This window comes from Cryptomeria japonica, chromosome 8 (genome assembly GCF_030272615.1).
Source record: "Cryptomeria japonica chromosome 8, Sugi_1.0, whole genome shotgun sequence".
NCBI classification, from domain to species: Eukaryota; Viridiplantae; Streptophyta; class Pinopsida; order Cupressales; family Cupressaceae; genus Cryptomeria; species Cryptomeria japonica.
The window spans coordinates 3,165,529-3,187,002 of record NC_081412.1 but is presented as its reverse complement, the minus strand read 5'-3'; the positions used below and the strand labels follow the sequence as shown (position 1 = coordinate 3,187,002).

Sequence of the window (21,474 nt, the reverse complement as noted above, 5' to 3'; positions counted from 1 at the left end):
AATCACTTATGTGAACATCAATATTTCATAGAACATGACATTCAAGTTGTTCAAGCCCAAAGACTTAGAACGAAACATAAGCAAAACTTTAATCCCAATGCACACAGATAGTGAAATTTCAGAAACACAGCAAAGATTTCAATAATCCTTCAATTCAATTGTGTCTCACTCTTATACCAAAGTATAATGGGAATAAAAAATTCAGACCCTTCCATAGTCCTTAAAACATGTATTTATAATATCCAAGTTTGTAACTGTCAAAGTCTTCTTGAAATCGATTCTTTAAAAGAATCTTTAAAATAACATTTAAAGAGTCTTTTTTAAAACATAGAAAGAGAACATAACATAATTAAAAAGCAAGATGACACTAAGGCTGAGGTGGCATCTTCGTTGGAGCCGCGCTGGCATCTCCTTGCTGTGTTGGCTATTGTTGCGTTCACCGGGCTTTATATTCTGGGAGTGCTTTAATGATGGCTGGAATCTCTTGCTCGCATGGAATAAAAACATTCCTTGTCCTCAATCCCCATAAGGCTCTATTAGACATAATTACCTTGTTCTTTGTGGAGAAGGCCCTTGCATGATTAGCACACTAGCTCAAAGAGGAATCAATTCTAGCCAACTTGCTTTGTTTCTCTTCACTGAAAGTCTTTGGATCAGATAAAGTGTCAATGTTGCTCTCAAACTTTGCTCAAACTTTGCTTTACGCTCATTTCCATGGCATCTCCAAAATTATCCTTTTTTTAACTTGACAACCAATGTCATTAAATTCCTACATTAATTGTCCTATCATTTTGTCTGCATCCTTCAGCAGCTTGCTCTGATCTCGAACATTTTGTTGTTGGAAACTACATTTCCATTTGAGACTTTCTATCCACACAACATATTGATTATGCATTGGGAATTATCCTTTCAGCAACTGCAACATCTGTGCCGAGGGCCACGATCTCTTGGAGCTCTTATATTGTCTGTGTGTGTGGCTTCTTCTTGTTTGGTAGACTCGATTTCTAAGTTGACACCATTCCTTGCTAAGTTAAGCTCATGGTATGATCTGCGCATGCTAATGATGAAAGGGATGATTGTCTGTGTGTGCGGCTTCTTCTTGTTTGGTAGACTCGATTTCTAAGTTGACACCATTCCTTGCTAAGTTAAGCTCATGGTATGATCTGCGCATGCTAATGATGAAAGGGGGTCCCTTAGCTTTGATCTTCATAATCCACTCTTGAGTGACTGCCGAAATAACTATCCGTTTGAATTTTAGTTACCAATTCTTTATTAGAATCAGATTTGGGGTCTAAAATTAATTCTGAAGAGCTGGATGATTGTAAAGAGAGTCCCAACAATGATTTCAAACAATCAGAGAGTACATTTACCAATGCTTTCAATTCTTCTTTATCAAATTTATCTCTTTCTATTCTCTCCATGAGCTTCAAGACGTTGACTTGGAAATTATGCAAATTTGCATCTTGGCTAGGCGAGCCCATGTCAATTTTGGTCATATTGAAGTCCCTATTGTAGCTTGATTGGGGTCTTTCTACGTGGTAGGATGAGAAATCTCTAGAAACAAGTGATTTAAATTCTCATCTTCTACTATCTTCTCCATAGTCTTGAGCTTCTTAGCTTTGGGAGAGGAAGTCAAATTGTGTCACAGTATCCCCAGAAGACTTCTTAACATACTCAATTTTCCTCTTTTTGGACAAGGATGTTTTCATAGTACTTTGCGTTGAATCAGGAGTAAATAATACAGTCCTTTTCACAGGAGGGGTTTTCTCTATGTTTTGCAAATTAAAGGGGAAGGGTGTGTCAGACTCACCACCTATGGGACCTCCGCTCAGATTGGTATCAATAACTTCAGCTATTTGCTCTTGTTTCCCTGTTACTTTCTTCCCTTTCCCTTTTATCTCTTTCATGATCCTTTCCTTCATCTTCTCCTTCTTTATGTTATTTTCTTGCTCCCGTGTTTAGTAATGAACCATCTCCAGAAGTCTTCTCTGATGGTTTGTTCTTCTCAAGTGGCTCCTCATCACCCCCACTTCCACTTGGAGCAGTTGTTGGCTTTGTTTGCACAGATGGACCAAAAGGAGTAATACTTACGAGACTTGGGTTTGGTTGGCTTCCTGCTCCTTGTGACTTCTTTGGGGCAGCCTTTGAAGTCTCTATTTTCTTTTTCGCAAGCCAAATTTGACTTCTCTTTAGAACCACCGCAGTCCTTATTTCCAGATCTCTTTGATCTGCCAGACTCCAATCAATAGAGATCAAGAGTTGCATTTGGACATTGGTTGTGTAAATAGGATCAATCAAATCAGACTCATCATCTTCAACACCTGTCACGTCCCAACCCAATCTCTAATCAATTATCTTCTTAAGACTTAGTCTCATCCAATTCCTTTTTCGAACTTCATAATCATCAACACAATCCGCCTAGTAATCCTCCAAATGAGGAACATGATTGAATGCAAGGCCCAAATGCAAATTATTCTTGACAAAGTCTTTTCTATCGAAATGCAGCCTGAGATGATCATAAGTAGCAGCACTATATTTGACAATGTCTCTTTCAATGATCAATGCATTAGATTTTGTTTTACAAGAATAAAGACCCAAACCAATAGGCAACTGAATGCCAATTTTCGTTCTTTCAAAACGTCATCAAATCCTCCTACCCTGAGATATGTGAACCTTTGAAATTGTATAAAATAGCTTCCATATTGGGCGATCAGATGGCTGCCTCTGGTGAAATTCTTCTTCCCAAATCACCTTGTAACTCCCTCACCAGCCTCATAGTGAACACATCACTCACCCTCCTAAAATTGGATTAGCTCTTCTGCAACTGCAAATCTGGGTAGAAATCATAAATTTGGTTGATATCACCATATTGCTCTACACGATTTAGACCATACCAATATCATGTGCAAGCTAGGGCATAGAATAAGTAAGATGAAATGTAAAAGAACTTATTGAGGCAAAAACTAGTAATCATGCTATGTAGTCGGTCACTGATTAAACTAACCTAATCCAAGTATGATTCACCAACAAATATGACTTGCACAAAGAAATACATCCATTCATCCAAATTAAAATCATTGTCATCCCCTCACAGCCTATGTAACAGGATAATTATGTCTACTATTTCTCCTTTTAGGTATGACTTATGAGTTATTTTTGGCAATAGTTTTAAAACTTGGCGGCTCGCCTCAGACTCACCACGGACTTGCGAGTCCTTTGGTGCCACGAGTCGACTCGCCTTGGACTCGCGAGGCGAGTCTAGGCGAGTCCCTGCGAAAGACTCGCGAGTCTTTCGCAAAGACTCGCGCATCTTTCGCAGGGACTCGCGGGCCCATAAAAAGACGCCCGTGAAGGCGAGTCTTTGTGAAAGACTCGCGAGTCTTTCGCAGAGACTCGCGGGCCCAGAAAAAGACGCCCGTGAAGGGTTAAAAGTGCTTTTTTTTTCATTTTTCACTTCATTTTCAGTGTTGTTTGGTTTTAGCAGGTTTGTAGGGTTTGAAGGAGTAGAGGGAAGAAGAAAAAAACAGCAAGAGAGATCTAGGTAAGGATTTTTTCTCTTTCTTTTTTTTTTTCATTTGAATCATTTCATTATTTTGAAACTGAAAAAAATCTTGAAAAACAAGGGGATATGCTGCCAAATTTTTTTCTATTTTCTTTCCTAAGTTATTTCCTCATTTTTTTTTCTTGTTTTTGAATGCTATTTTTCCCAAATGATTCATTGTCATTTCTTTTGTTGATTTTCCATAAAACCCTGCTGATTTTTTTTTTTTCAAGTTAAATCAGCAATGGCAAGTCCAACTCCAAGGGCAACCCCAAGGTCAGGAAGACAAAGAGATAAAGCATGGAAATATGGGATTGCAGGAAGCAAAAAGGGGGAGGTCACTTGCACCGAATGTACAAAATGGATGACTGGTGGAATCAATAGATTAAAATACCACCTTGCACAAATACCTGGATATGGTGTGGAGGCATGCCCTAAATCAACTCTTGAAATTATTAGAGAGATGAAGGCCATTCTTGCTGAGAAGGATATGCATAAGGAAGAAAGGCAAAAAACAAGAGAAGCCATGGCAACTGCAATGAATCCCACATTGTCCACTTCGGGTCCCATTGGTCACAGTCGGGGTCGTCAGTCACTTTCATCTTTTGGTGACAATGAGGGTGAGGCTAGTGGCACTCCTGTTAGATCAGACCCTAATTTTTTTGTACCACGCAATGTTCCAGGTGCACAACCTTCACTTGAAGGTACATGATGGAATAGAGAGAAGCATGAACAAGCACGGATAGCAGCTTCAAACTTTTGGTTTTACAATAATCGATCTTTCAATGCAGCAAACAATGTGTATTGGGAAAGTTTTGTTAATGCATGTACAGTTGCGGGTAAGGGGTGACTTCAGTGGGCCATTGCTAGAGAAAGCTGTGCAAAATACACAAGGTGTGGTTGATGATCAGAAAAGGTATTGGAAGAGAAAAGGATGCTGCATTTTATCTGATGGATGGACAGATGGACAGAATAGGACTCTTCTCAACTTCTTGGTGGCTTCAAATGGTGCAATGGTATTCATAAAGTCTATTGATGCCTCAAATGAAATAAAAAATGCAGAGACTTTGTGTAATCTGTTGGATGGTGTGGTTCGGAAAGTTGGAGTTGAGAATGTTGTCCAAATTATCACGGACAACGCAGCTGCATATGTATCTGTAGGTAGAATGCTTATGGAGAGGCATCCTTCGATTACATGGAGTCCTTGTGTTGCACATTGCTTGGACTTGGTGCTAGAGGACATTGGGAAGATTGGATGGGTGAAGAAGGTGGTTGAAGATGCAAAAAGTGTCACCAAATTCATCTACAACCATACTTGGGTGCTTGCTTTGATGAGAAAACACACAAATGGCAAGGACCTTGTGCAACCTGGAGTGACATGATTTGCTAGCCACTTCATCACTTTGCAAAGCATTCTTAGTGCCATTCCTCATCTTAAGCAGATGTTTGTGTCAGATGCTTGGTTGGGGTCTGCATACTCCAAAAGACCTGAAGCAGAGAAGATTGTGAGCATTGTTTTTGATGAAGGGTTCAATAAAAGTGGAGAGGAGTTGACTGCAGTAAGTAACAAACACAAAAGTAAAGTTTATACAATCTTGTCTATTTGCTGATTTTATTTTTTAGGGGTTGATTTTGTACTAATTTAAAATTTGTTTTCATTTTTTTAGGTGACAGAACCTTTGGTAAGGGTTCTTCGTATGGTGGATGGAGAGGGCATGCCAATGGGTTTCATTTATGAGGCCATGGATAGGGCCAAAGAGGCCATTTCACATTACTATCGTGGAAATACAAGAAAATGTGAAATCCTTTGGCGCATCATTGATCGTAGGTGGACAAACCAACTCCACCAACCGATACATGCCTTCGCCTACTTTTTGAACCCAAAATTCTACTTCTCTGATTCATTTAGGGCTGATGAGGAGGTCATGGCAGGTGTTATTACATGCATTGATAAGATGATACCTAATCCTGAGTTGAGAGACAAGGTTCTTGATGAGTTGGAGGTGAGATTTGACATTTGCAATTGCTCTATCTTTATTTATGAATTCGGAAATGTTCATTATTGAATTTGAGTTTGACACTTTGACTATCTATTTCTGAATTTGGAAATGTTCATTGTTCAAGATCTACAAAAGTGCAGAGGGGAGACTTTTCTCATCACAACTAGCAATTGATAGGAGAGGAAAACAACAACCAGGTAAAAAATTTAGTAACTTAGTTCAATAGTGCAAGAAAAAACCTACAAACTTGATTGATACATTTTTTTCTCAATTCTAATATTTCTAAATATTTTTTGTAGATTTATGGTGGGAGAATTATGGTGCCGGCATGCCTAATCTTCAAAAGATAGCTATCCGTGTTTTGTCTCAGCCATGCAGTGCTTCTGGGTGTGAACAAAATTGGAGTGTCTTTGAGAGCATTCACACAAAGAAGAGAAATAGATTGTCACAAAAGCGGCTCAATGATCTAGTATTTGTTCGGTACAACCTTCGCCTTCGAGTTAGACAGGTGGAGGGTGTTTCACATGAGGCCATTGACTTGGATGAAATTGATCCATATGGTGATTGGACCATGAATGAACAAAATGATGGTGACGATGTCCTCCTTACCAAAGAAGAAATTGCAGAAATAGAGAGAGGAGCAGCACAAGATGCAGGAGGAGCAAGATTGGATGAAATGGAGGATGAAGATGAGGACGAAGATGAGGATGATGATGAGGACTTTGACTTTGAAGAAGAATCATCTCACCATTTAAGATACCACAACACCCACTGCTACTACTTCTAGCTCAAAGCCTGAAAAATTGAGCTATATTAGGAAAAATACAAAGAGGAAGATGTAGTCTTTTCTTTGGTTTGTTCATTCACATTGTTGTTTTTCACATTTGGAGTTGGATTTGGACATATCATTATATGTAATTTTGTGAACATTTATATACTTATGCTGCCATTATACATTTTAGAGTTGAAACTTGAAACTTGAATATGCTGCCATGAATGATGAAATTTCAAATATTGCGTGTTTGTAGATCATATGACGTGTGTAATGTTTCAATTATGGCACTTATGTTCTCTAAATGCATTAATTTCTTTATGTTTTTTTGTAAAACTAAGGTTTTTTTTTTTGCCAAGTCTTTGCCGAGTCTTTTGCGAGTCTTTCACGAGTCCAAGTCTGAGTCCAAAATTTTGGTTTGCCAAGTCCGAGGCGAGTCCGAGATTTTCAACTATGGAACTTGAGATTGCCCTCTCCTCAGTATGGTGAACCAATCTTTAGCAATGACATTCCTATGGAAACCTTTCTTCTCATTGAATGTTGTGTGCGATATGGCAAAGTCCCAATGTGAGTACTACTCCCTGTTTGGAAGCTGAAAAAAAACTCTCAATTGTGGCTCGGTCTAGGGTTATGAGGACCATGTCATCATTTGTTTTAATCTACTGAGTGTGGGATAGAAATTAGGAATCATTACAAGATAAGTAGATCAAATCAAAACATTAAACATGATAGCTCAATCAAAGAAATACTCATTGCAATGAACCTAATCACAATGCACATTCAATAGAGGTATGAAAATGAAGCATTCAAAAGAAAACATTATGCAAACCAGACTCAAGATTGAATACTCCTTCCATGCGGCTCCATTGTTGTTCTTTCCTCTTCAATAATTTTGTGGATCTCACCTACAAGTGCTCTCACAATTGAAAGCAAAAAGCTCAAGAGTACTAGAACTAAAATTTGATAGTTTGACAGCAATTCGGATTTCAAGAAGTAATTGAAGGGGTTGAAGAAGAAGAATTATCCAATTTATAGAGAAATTGGAGAAATCACAAAATTGGCATGATGCAATTCAAATGGAAATTGCAAATCAATATGACAAATTATGACAAATTATGCACTTTCCATGCACAATTTGATTGATTGACAATTTGATGACAAATTATGACACATTCTATGTCAAAATTGATTGATTATCAATTATGACAATTTCATGACAAATTGACATGCCACTCCCATAGAATTAGGAGATGAATTAGGAGGGAAAAAGAATTAGAAATTTGAAAATTAGGAAAATTGAAATTGATGACCAATTAGGAAATTGGAATTAGAAATTGATGAAAAATAGGATTTAGTGAATTAGTGAATTAATTAATAATTTTTCATTTATTAATCAATTCACAAAGAAGAATAATTAGCCAATTAAATAAAGATTTAATTGTAATAAGAAAACTTAGGATTAATAAATAATTTAGTAATCCTAGAGGAAGAAATGGCAAATTAGGTTAAATGACCAAATCATAAAACCCTAGAAGACGAATTAGAAATGCGAAGATGACAATTAGGTCTTGATTAGAGATAATTAATGTCATGATTTTGAATTGATAAAGGACCAATGCGATAGAATGATTTGAGAAAATGCGCCAATTAACGAGGAACAATGACAAATTGATCCAAATTGACATAATTGAGACAGACAACGATCGATGACAAATCGGTCGCAAAATGACAAAATTGACAAGTGGACAAGGATCGACAACAAAATGGATTGCAAGATGACAAGATTGAACATGACAACGATCAATGACAAATCGATCGTTAAAATGACAAGATTGAAGGATTGATGATAAATCGACAAGATTGAAAAGGGGACAAAACCCTAATTAGGATTGACGATGTCCAAAATGATAAGATTGATGATAAAATTGATAAGATTGACAGGAGGACAAAACCCTAATTAGGATTGACGATGTCTAAAATGATGACAAATGAATACGCATATTGATGTGACAAAGTAAAATCGATCAAAATCATGACTGGATAATGTTGTCGACAAGACCAAATTCGAAGACGAGATGATTGAAGAATGTAGAAGAATGACTCAATGTTCGCAAATGATAAAAATCAAGTGCGTGACATAGGAGAAATGTTAATGCGACGCAAAAACCTAAAATGAGGCAATGCGCAAATGTTAAAGTATGACCTCGCAAGCGTTGACCATTTTTGGGTGTCTACATTTTGCCCCTCTTTGAGACAATGCGATTCTGAGCGTTGTTTCAAAGAACAATAACAAAAAATGCCCCAGACAACGATAATGACATATGCATGCCTCCTCGAGGAATTGGCCGGAAACATGCAGAAAAGAGGCCAATTGATCGATAAAAAATGACAGGATCGAACGGACTGACAATCGGAGATCGGATGCATGATAGACAAGCAATTTAAGGTGCACAAGACCGCGACCAACATAAGATGGAGAGGACGCACGTCCATCTATGCAATGACAAAGAGCTATAAATGGGACCAAGAGGGTGAAAATGACTCATTTGCACTAGCTAAAGAGAAGGATTTGTTGCTCTGGACAAGGACACTTGCAGACAGATGGCGAACATTCCAACGACGGATCACCTTGGAGAACGTGTACGCACATTCAGATGACCGGAGGATGCAGGAGCAGCGGTATGTATCTCAAAAACCCATGTTTTGAATTTCATGAATTTTGACGGCTTACGGGACATTGCAGGGATGAGGAGGACAGAGGGAGCACCTAGTGACAGAGGCACGTACTCCTTATGACAGACAGTGGACATCATGTAGTTTGCCATTATGTAGTCAGCCTGCGAGTCATACTTAGGACAGACAGTCCGATTTTGTACTCCGACATTATTATGATATGTAATATGATATGCATCGATATGATGGGATGCAATATGTGATGACTTATGTTATTTTTCATGAATGGATGACTTATGCACTGGTTTATGAACATGTATGGATGCATTTTTATGTATTTTGGATGTATTTATAATATGAAATGTATAAAATGCGTGATGTAATGTGTAATGGAATGCAAATGTATTGACCAAATGTATGCAGGACACAATATGGTTTTGGATATCGGAGCACTAGACCGAACTGACTATCCGACCGGACGGAAGAAGTGTTAGTAAGAAGAAATAAGACAGAGGACAATTAGAGATGATGAAAATTTGCTTTCAGTAATGCACTTTGTAGGTGAGAACCTTTATTTTTATTTAGCAAAATGGATGCGTAGCATCATGGCATTGAAGGCCAGAGCTGAAATGCAACCCGATTTGCAAAAGACAGACACATCACAGACAAACGACAATCATAATCAAAAAAAGAAAAGGATCATGAGCCATCCCGGTTACTCTAAATCACTCAGTGACATCATCGAGCAACATAGGGACATGATCGAAGCCAAAGATAAATCAATAAAAAGATAAGACTCACAAATTCAAGCAAATCAAACAAACATCTTGATCTTCATTGTCAAAAGTTGAATGTGCTGATAGGACGATCATGCTGTCTGGTTTCAGGAAATGTGGTACCCCGTCTAAGACAGGACACAGTCTGGTTTCGAGTATACCACACCCTGTATAAGACCCATGATAATGATGACAAGGACAAGTGATATTGATGGTGATATTCAATTGATAAGACAATTTTGATCAATTTGAATGTTTGGTTTGAGTTGAAAAAGTTCATCTGGTTAAAGCATGATTTCATTAAAGCACGATGTTTGATTGCGAGTCGTTGGAGGAATGCTCAGTGATCTGTCGATGCATAAAGGGAATACTTTATTGCAAAATGCGTGTTTTGGTTTTTGGAGGTTTACAATTTTTTTGTGTTCATTCTTTTTTCAGGATTTGATTTTTATGGATTTTTTCAGGACATTATTTGATTTTTTTTTTTATGGATTATTTCAGGACATTATTTGATTTTTTTTTTGAATTTTTTTCAGGACATTATTTGATTTTTTTTGAATTTTTTTCAGGACATTATTTGATTTTTTTTGAATTTTTTTTTTTTTTTTTTTTTTTTCAGGACTTTTTTCAATTTTTATGATCTTATTTCAGGTCATTTTTTCGATTTTTATGAATTTCTTCAGGACATTATTTGATTTTTTTGGATTATTTCAGGACATTATTCAATTTTTATGAATTTTTTTTTTTTCAGGACTTTTTTCAATTTTTATGATCTTATTTCAGGTCATTTTTCGATTTTTATGAATTTTTTCATGACATTTTTCAATTTTTATGACTTTTTTCATGACATTTTTCGATTTTTATGAATTTTTTCAGGACATTTTGAGATTTTTATGAATTTTTTCAGGACATTTTTCAATTTTTATGACTTTTTTCAGGACATTATTTGATTTTTTTGGAATTTTTTCAGGACATTTTAAGATTTTTTTAGATTATTTCAGGACATTATTTGATTTTTTTGAATTATTTCAGGACATTATTTGATTTTTTTGGATTATTTCAGGACATTTTGCCATTTTTATGAATTTTTTCAGGACATTTATTTGATTTTTATGGATTTATTTTGCCCCCAGTGTCTAGCAAGGCAAGGAATATGACAGGTGAATTAATAGGCTTGCTGAAATGTTGGTGGATAGAGGGAAGGCAAAGGTCTTTTATTATGGAGACAATACGGATGCAAGTTTCAAGGGCTATGGCGTGATGGGACAAGCTGGATATGACAAAAGCAGTGAAATGGCATGAGGGACATGTCAAGAGGTTTTTGAATCCATGTTTAAATCTTACATCCTTTTGTCAGATCAAGATCAAGGGACAGAAAGAGTGTATGGATAGTGATATGATATGGATAGGATAAGCAAGACCAAGAATGGATAAAGGACATGGACAGAAGGTCGGGGTAGGCTAAGGGATAGTGGTAGAAAGTTGCAATAAGCTAGGGAATATGGATGAAAGGTTATAATAAGCAAATGGATAAATGACCAAAAGCTATGATAGACTGAAAGCTGCAAACAAGATACATGATTCTCATGACGATCCTTAGCCTTGTCAAGATCAAAAGTGGAAAGGGAAACTGGACATGAGGGACAACAGGATATGAAGGGTATGACATGACATGATATGATAGGATAAGGAAGGGCAATGAGATATGAAGGAGTATGACATGGGTTTGATAGGATAATGGAACAATTAAGGACAAAAGGATATGATAGGAGGAAACCTGCCCCCAAGTGTGGTGTGCAAGAAGTTCATAGATTACACATGACGCCTGTTTGCCAGGTTTTCATCATGGTACTTGCCCAAGGCGCCTGTTTGCCAGGTTTTCACCAGTGGACGAATTATTTTTCTTTTACTATTTTTTTTCTTTTTCTTTTTTTTTTACTTTTTTCTTTTTTTTTGATTTTTTGACTTTTTTTCTTTTTTTTTTGATTTTTTGACTTTTTCAATAGAAGATGGACACATGATAGAGGATGGAAGAAGGACTCAAGCGTCTTTTTGTTTGGATAGTAGCCTTGAAAAAAATAGACCATGACCTTTAAAAGTATGCTCAAAGATGTTGGTAGGATAAAGACATGGAAAATGAGATGACACTAAGGCCAGGATTGACGCAAAGGATTGGATCAAAGGGATGGAAGGATGGAAAATATGCATTGGATAATGGATAGGGTATTGGAAGAATTGGGCTTCAGTGGATGGAAATGAAGGCAAGATCAACATTGGCACACACCTTGAGGGGTGATAGACTGATGGAGGACAAATATATTTTGGATTGTAAGATTTGGATGGAGGAATAGCTTGGGATTTTGGGACATAAGAGCCCAAAATGGATGATGAAGGTGATGGAGGAATAGATTTGAGAGGTTTGGATGGAGGAATAACAATTTTGGATGCCAAGTTTGATGTTTCTCTTTGTGCTTCAAGGAGCTTCTTAGGGATCCACATGGTTTTTGATTTTTCATGCTTTTGTGGTTCCTTGGAGTGCATTGCTTGCACAAGGGATTTAGGAACCCATATAGATCTTGACTTTGCTTTATTTTGCTCAGTGGGCCTTTGTGGCCTTTTGGATATTTCCTTTTCTTTATAGATCATATTGCTCTTTGTTTTGACATGTCGATTAGATTGGACATGTTGATCCTTGAATACATGTGGATTTCTAGACTTATGACTTTTATGCTTGGCATCCAAATTGCTTGGAGGAGAAAAGGAATGTTGGTGTGGAAGGGAATGATATGGAGGCCTGTGGGATGGATGGAAGGTTCTCCAAGATGTGTGCCTTTGCTGATGTTGCATAGGAGATGGAGGGATATAGGGACCTAGAATGGATGGAAGCGATGATGGGGAAGGTGGACATTTGGATTTTGACTTTGAAGGGATACCAACGCCTTGAGTGTGAGCTCTGTAGCCATGACCATTAGTATACTCTTTGATATGAAAGGGTTCTTGCTTGTGAAGGTCTACCCCTTTGCCTTTATCAATATTTTGACTAATAGGATACTCTTTTCTTTGGGAAGAAGACGAGAGTCCATTATGAGGTGGATATGATATGAGAGAAATAGTGAGATCTTGAAGCGGATCGGATTGCACCAAAGTGGAAGAACCCATTATGCATGTAGGGGGTTCATGAACATCTTGCACTGACACGTTAGAATCATGAGGGGGATCAGGATCATGAGGGGGACTAGGAGTGTGTAGTGGACATGGTTCAATGACAAGATCTTCAAGAGATGGAATGGGAGAAATAATGGGATCGTCAAAAGAAATGCAATCTTGGAGTGGATATGCGGGATTAGGACGTGGAGATGGAGGGACAAGTGGATCTTGTGGAGGATCTGAAGGAATGATTTGATCTTGACAAGGAGGAAGATCATTGGAATCTTCTTTAAAGGTGCTTTGCTCTTGACTTTCAATGGGATCATCGGAAAGGATGGAAGGGATATCTTGATCTTTCTGAGGAAGTGGAATGTCAATGGGATTTGAAAGGGCACTGTGTTCATGAAATGGAATGGGATCATTTGGGATTGGATGGACTAAGATATCTTGATCTTGCTCGAAGAATGGAGTGTCAATAGGACTTGAAAAGGTGTTGTTCTCTTGGATAGAATGGATAGTGATAGGAGGATCATTATGAATGTGTGGGAAGATGGGGTCCTGGTCAACAATTGGATGGGATGATAAGGTTTTGGGATCTTGATCTTGATATGTTCTAAGACACGTTTCTTCGTGCTCTAAATTATCCTCTTGACATGAGGTTGGACTTTGGATATGCATGGAGGATTCTGACAAGGAATCAATGCTTTGGCATGAAGGGGATGCACTTTGAACATTTGCGATGGATTCTGGCAAGGAATCAATGCTTGAACATGAGGAAGAGGGACTTCGAATGGGGTCCTCTAAAATAGGGAATGGCAATAAAGTGCATGGTGGCATTGGGTCTTGTATTTCTAAAATATGACAAGGATGTGCATCACAAATTGGATTATCGTGGCAATCAATTATGGATAGCTCTTGGATAATTGCATCCTTGGGTGTATTGTTTGATGAGGACAATATGGAAGGTTCTTGTGAAACTTCTAGAGGTGTAGGGATAGCTGCCGCTGGAGAGTCGATTTGCTTATGGGGGGATGAGGCATTGCTAGACAAAATTGTATTATCTTTATCTTCCTCAAAAGACTCACTTAGTCGTTTCCTTAAGAGCATTGCAATAAGGCCACCCTTCTTTTTAGGTTTTGATATGATTGGACTTGGAATTTGAACTTGTTTTTGATTTGATGTCATGTTTTGATATTGGACTTGATGTTGATCAGATTGGTTTGACATGTTTGAAACTTGGGTTGGTGTGTGTTGCAACCTTTGTTTTTGAATGTTTTGTGGCAATTGTTGACATTGATATGTTGATTGAACTTGAACTTGTTTTTGATTTGATGTCATTTTCTGATATTGAACTAGATGTTGATCATTTTGGTTTGACATGTTCAAAATTCGGCTTGGTGCATGTTGCAAGTTTTGTTTTTGAATTGGTGATTGTGGTTGTTGACATTGATATTCCACCATTGGTTGAACCATTTGTTGACATTGTATAGTTGGTTGGACATATTGTTGAAATTGAACCATTGGTTGTGTTGGTTGCATATGTTGGACCCTTGGTTGTGATGGTTGAAAATCTGATTGATAGTAAACACCTTGTTCTTGTTGTGGAGGCACATAATGTTGAAATTGATGTTGTCTCCTTTTTTGTAATTGTTTCATCATCTCTATTTGGGAGAGGAGAGCTGGTATGTCTGATCGTTCAAGAAGAGATCTTACATTAATTGGCTCAAAATTTGGATTTTGACTTGGAAATTTTTGAAACATTTTGGACATTTGAGATCTTATCTTCTCACTGTTTATCACTTTTTGCTCCAATATCTCCTTTTCTTGAGCTAGTTTCTCCTCTAGTTTTTGTATTTGGACATTTAAATCATCATGATAAGTTTGACCAATGTTGCTTTGTTGTTGGGTTGAATAGAATTGTGATTGCATTGTCGGTTGATATGTCAAACTTTGTTGCATCATTGGCACTTGGAACCTTGTTTCAATAGACATGTCACTTATGCGAATGCAATATTTTTGGAATTTTTCAAGGATAATATATGATATGCAACTAAATGCAAACTAAATAGATGAAAATGCAATCTATGTTTTTGGTGTTTTTGAAGATTTTGACAAACTTTTGTAATGCAAATCTAAGAGAGACCCTTAGGATATTGGAATGATGTCTAGACCTCAAAGGACAAAAGGACTTAAATGGCAAAGGACAAGATGACAATGTCTCCCCTATATGCTTGGATACTAAGCTAGGTTTGACGAAATGATATTGATGACAAAAGGACAAAAGTTTGATAATGTCTAGACTTCTTAACAATGACTTAGGGTTTATCAAAGATTTGGATTACTCAAGTATGACAAAGCCTGGATTTGACATTATATGCAAAAGGATAATTAATATGCAAATGATCTTAATATGATATGACAATGACTTAGGCTTAATGAAGAGACTTAGGATATGCAAATGCAAATGTATGATAATAGTATGACTTTAATGCAAGAGGACACATGCAAATGGATGACTCTTATTGATATGCAAAAGAAATATGACTTAGGTGAAACCTCACTTTGGTAATTGACAATGACTTTGCAAAATGCAAACCTAGGATGCACCTAAATGCAAGTGACATAAGAGTTGAGACAAGTTTTTGACCAATGTTGGACAACCATGCTTGAAGTATGATCTTTGAATCTTGTTGAATGTTTGTTGGATGAATGTCTTTGGTGTTTGATCTTGTGTTATATTAATGTGTTTGTTCTTGAAATGGATTCAACTTTTGACAATCAAAGAATACAAGATGTTACAACTTAGACTCAAGACAATCATGCTCATTTCCACATTCCTTATGGTAGGCAAAGACATTAGGTACTTGAGAGGTAGACTCATTATGGGATTCAAGGAGAATACATAGATGCTTGACCCCACGGGCTCCCCTCCACGACACTCACTTCTCAGGGCAGCCAAGCATCAGTCCCCATGGAACCTCCCCATGGCGAACTTAGTATCTCTTCCAAGTATCCGAATTTGTCCTTCTCAAGCAACTAGAAGGGTTTTTGGCCTCTAAAAACAAGGTGTGTAGTAAGGATTTCTGTTAAGCATTACTCCTTGATGTCATGCAAGCATGATTGAGACATTAAGCCCATCAAGATACCAAACAAATGTAGTCGCGCAAGCGCGATTTAGACCAAGAGGCCCTACTTAGATGTTGATATGAGAAAGAGTTTCAAGGGGCATCACTTCCCAAGTAACTACAATTCCCACGTAACACTTCCTTCAAAGCTTTCGCTTATCGGGTATTTTTTTATAGTGAGTTAGAATGCCAAGGAATTCTAGCCGTACTCACTTTGGGTCGTCCCCTTCTCACGATTATCACTTGCTTGCTAAAGCAAAGTGGTCGGGAAGGCAGGCCCTCTAAGGGTGACAAACAATCAACAACACAAGTATGGTACCGAAGATCTGGATTTCTGATCACCCTAAGAAGGATGAGAGCATACTCTCCTACTCCAATGTCATACTTAACAATCAAAGCAAACAAATGTTCATTCCCACCTACTTATAAATCACTAAGTGCCTAATTAGAAAACTCAAACACACAATTTGGTTGTTTCTCCAAGGCAACCTGCAAAACACATGTCAAAAGTTTGATTTGTTGTCTTTGACCATCGAATCTGCATAACACATGTTAGTAGTTTGATTTGTAGTCTTTGTCATGCGTATGCCAAGATCCTGCACAAATAATTAGTACCAAAATCCAAAGCATAGAAAATAGAAAGCAAAAACACCAAAAATTATTTGCATGAATGCATGATTAATTTGCCAAGCTAAATTAATCTAGATGAAGGTTGCATGATTTTGTTTTTTTCAAAATTTTGACCATTTACAGCAGCATAATTAAAAATGTCATAACTTTCTCAATATTTATCCAAATTACAAACCGTAAAATGATCTGGAAAGATAACAACGTGATCTAATAAACCCAAAAATCGTTTATTTTAATTCTGCACGCATTTTTTTACGTTTTCAATTGATTATGACTGTTTTTTTCTTCGAAGAAAAATCTGCAATTTCTCCACAAAAAAATCTGCAACTTCACAAAACATTCAAAAAGATATTAGATCCAAGCATGTTCACGTCGGGTTCACCATTTAATGTGGGATAGAAATTAGGAATCATTACAAGATAAGTAGATCAAATCAAAACATTAAACATGATAGCTCAATCAAAGAAATACTCATTGCAATGAACCTAATCACAATGCACATTCAATAGAGGTATGAAAATGAAGCATTCAAAAGAAAACATTATGCAAACCAGACTCAAGATTGAATACTCCTTCCATGCGGCTCCATTGTTGTTCTTTCCTCTTCAATAATTTTGTGGATCTCACCTACAAGTGCTCTCACAATTGAAAGCAAAAAGCTCAAGAGTACTAGAACTAAAATTTGATAGTTTGACAGCAATTCGGATTTCAAGAAGTAATTGAAGGGGTTGAAGAAGAAGAATTATCCAATTTATAGAGAAATTGGAGAAATCACAAAATTGGCATGATGCAATTCAAATGGAAATTGCAAATCAATATGACAAATTATGACAAATTATGCACTTTCCATGCACAATTTGATTGATTGACAATTTGATGACAAATTATGACACATTCTATGTCAAAATTGATTGATTATCAATTATGACAATTTCATGACAAATTGACATGCCACTCCCATAGAATTAGGAGATGAATTAGGAGGGAAAAAGAATTAGAAATTTGAAAATTAGGAAAATTGAAATTGATGACCAATTAGGAAATTGGAATTAGAAATTGATGAAAAATAGGATTTAGTGAATTAGTGAATTAATTAATAATTTTTCATTTATTAATCAATTCACAAAGAAGAATAATTAGCCAATTAAATAAAGATTTAATTGTAATAAGAAGACTTAGGATTAATAAATAATTTAGTAATCCTAGAGGAAGAAATGGCAAATTAGGTTAAATGACCAAATCATAAAACCCTAGAAGACGAATTAGAAATGCGAAGATGACAATTAGGTCTTGATTAGAGATAATTAATGTCATGATTTTGAATTGATAAAGGACCAATGCGATAGAATGATTTGAGAAAATGCGCCAATTAACGAGGAACAATGACAAATTGATCCAAATTGACATAATTGAGACAGACAACGATCGATGACAAATCGGTCGCAAAATGACAAAATTGACAAGTGGACAAGGATCGACAACAAAATGGATTGCAAGATGACAAGATTGAACATGACAACGATCAATGACAAATCGATCGTTAAAATGACAAGATTGAAGGATTGATGATAAATCGACAAGATTGAAAAGGGGACAAAACCCTAATTAGGATTGACGATGTCCAAAATGATAAGATTGATGATAAAATTGATAAGATTGACAGGAGGACAAAACCCTAATTAGGATTGACGATGTCTAAAATGATGACAAATGAATACGCATATTGATGTGACAAAGTAAAATCGATCAAAATCATGACTGGATAATGTTGTCGACAAGACCAAATTCGAAGACGAGATGATTGAAGAATGTAGAAGAATGACTCAATGTTCGCAAATGATAAAAATCAAGTGCGTGACATAGGAGAAATGTTAATGCGACGCAAAAACCTAAAATGAGGCAATGCGCAAATGTTAAAGTATGACCTCGCAAGCGTTGACCATTTTTGGGTGTCTACACTGAGTATGAGGGTCATACCTATTGATGCACTCCAAAACCAAATCCGTGCATTGCACCGCTACTGGGAACATCACTGCCTCTAGCAATCTACTCTCAACTAATTTCTGTGTAACTAGATGCTGGTCAAGGTTCTTTACACGATCCCAAAAATCTTTCAAGTCAATATGCCCTAGTCAAGTATCCCCAACCTTTGATAGTGAGCTCTCTAACCCATTCAAATGCTCATACCCTAAGTATTTGTCTTTCATTTGAATTATCCTTCAAATCCTTGGAAAAATTTTGGCATTGTTTCCATTTATTTTGGCCACTTTCGATGACGAAATAAGAACCCTAATACTGTGAACAGCAAGCTTTTTTATGGTTATCTGATGACTTACCTTTTTCTGTAGCAATGGTGACAATTGGTGCTTCAATTTCAGGGCACCACACTAATTTTGTTGTGCATTCCTTCGCTGAAACTGGCTAAACTCCTTGATTGCATTTTGAACAATGATAATTTAGGTTATATAACCTTTCCCTCCAGCTACATTAACTACATGCCTACCTCGACCCTCTGCAATTAAAGCACAGTAAATTGGGTGGTGTCAACACTCTGGCTCTAGTTTAGTTAGAAAAACTTGCTGGTGCCCGACAATAATTTTAAAACCATACTTCCTTCTACTTTATGCCACAGAATGTGATGCTTGTTTTGATCCCTTTCTCTTTAACCTCTTCATCTTAGTTTGGAATTAGGTGTCGGAGTCCGACGAGGTTTTATAACTTCCTCATGGCCCGACCCCTTAATTCACACTTTGGCCTTGAAGAGTTTGTTTGTTAAGAAAACCCCGACCATTTCCACCTTCATGAATCTCCTTTAAGAGATAAGCAATAGGGTTCCAACGTGGTTAGAAAACCGTATCGGGACCTGACACTTCATATAGAACTTAAGAATATGACCAAAGAGGCCTGAAACTTTGACAAAAATGAACTTACTAAAGGCCAAAAGATGAGTTTGAGACCGCATGTCGGGTTCCGACACAGCATTAAGAACTAATGTTTGTAGACTTAAAGAGGACCAACAACGAAAAAGTTTTAAAGCCAAGTACAAGGAGGGGCATCGGAGCCCCACAAAACTTTTAGAACAAAAGGCAAGGACTGACAACACCTTTTAAATGCTTAAAAGAAAAGCCACGGGGTCTAAAGGCTTGTCGAAGCCCAACGAGAATTTTTAACTTAGACTCAAACCCGAAAAACTCACAAAAAAACAGTGTAGAAACTTAATGATGGAAAATGAGTTCACTTAGGCGTCTTAAAACATGAACAATGTCCCCCGACCTTAAAATGAAAGGTAGCATTTGAAATTTTGATTATGGGGAGAAATTCAAGGCAACGCATACATACACACACACACACACATATATGTAATCTGCAAACTTAAATTTTGACAGTTTTCATGCTATAATGTAATATGAACAAAACATCCAGCATTCTATTGATCTTTGAATCAACACTTTCAGCATAGAAAGAAATTATCCATTATGGTCTCTTGACTCTTTTCCTGACTGGTCACGCTCCCTCGATCAATATACAAGGAAAGGCAAAAATTATAAGGATGTAAAAACATGTTATGCTTGTTTTTTAATTCGAAATCTAGCATTATTGGCATTAATTCATAGTACGTACACAGAGTACAGATGAGATCAGAAAAGTGAAAAACACTAGTGATCTTGTAATGCAGAGCTCTACACATTTCCAAATAAATGTAAAATGGAATAAGGAAATTTCCTACAAAGGTTAGGCAGGTTACTCTATTAGGAAGTAATACAGAATAATAAAACAAAAAGAATATTGCACCTTCAAATATGACCCCGAATCACAACATCTCCTCGAATAACAGGAAATGGTTTAGTAAATATTAACAAATGTGGATAAATAATGATAATCTTGAGATCAATGCACCAAATTAATTAAAGATGCATGCATACATACACAGACAGACAGACATGCATACATAATCTGCTGACTTGAATTTTGACAGTTTCATGCTATAATGCAATATGAACAAAACATCAAAAATTCATATAATTTCCACACCCAGCATTCTATTGATTTTTGAATTGACACTTTCAGCATAGAAAGGAATTATCCATTATCGTCTCTTGACTCTTTTCCCAACTGGTCATACTTCCTCAATCAATTTACAAGGCAAAAATTAGAAGGATGTAAAAACATGTTACACTTCTTTTTTAGTTTGAAATGAAGCATATTGGCATTAATTCATAGTAGGAATACAGGGTAAAGATGAGATCAGAAAAGTGAAAACACTAGTGATCTTGCAATGCAGTGCTCTACACATTTCCAAATAAATGTAGAATGGAATAAGGAAATCTCCTGCAAAGGTTAGATGGGTTACTCTTTTAAGAAGTAATACAGAAAGAAACAAAAAGAATATTTCACCTTCAAATATGACCCAGAATCACAATAACTCCTCGAATAACAAAAAATGGTTTAGTAAATATTAACAAACGTGGATAAATAATGATAATCTTGAGATCAATGCACTAAAATAATTAATGGTGCATGAACCTTCACCTGGGTTTTCCTAGGGTCTACCCCAAGCACCCTGGGTCACAGGGTACTTGGGCCAAACCCTGGTCAAACCCCAAACCATACCAGACCAGAACTGGCATGTGGGGCAATACTGCAAAACCTGGTAATATAGCTGGTTACTAAAAAAGCATTCCCTAATACATAACTTGAGACTGAAAAACTCACCATTTTTGGCCATAAAATATTTCAAGTTGCCAAATTTTGTTGCTTTTTACTAGAATTTTTACCAAGTTTCTAAATTTGGAGTCTGCCAAGTCCAAGT

At 36.8% G+C, this 21,474-nt stretch overlaps 1 protein-coding gene across 2 annotated transcripts in view; it reads right to left on the bottom strand.

The window, feature by feature from the left end:
• Positions 1–21,474, bottom strand: part of LOC131028878 (uncharacterized) — an 80,351-nt gene that overhangs the window by 29,062 nt on the left and 29,815 nt on the right. The gene's annotated exons all lie outside the window — the stretch shown is intronic.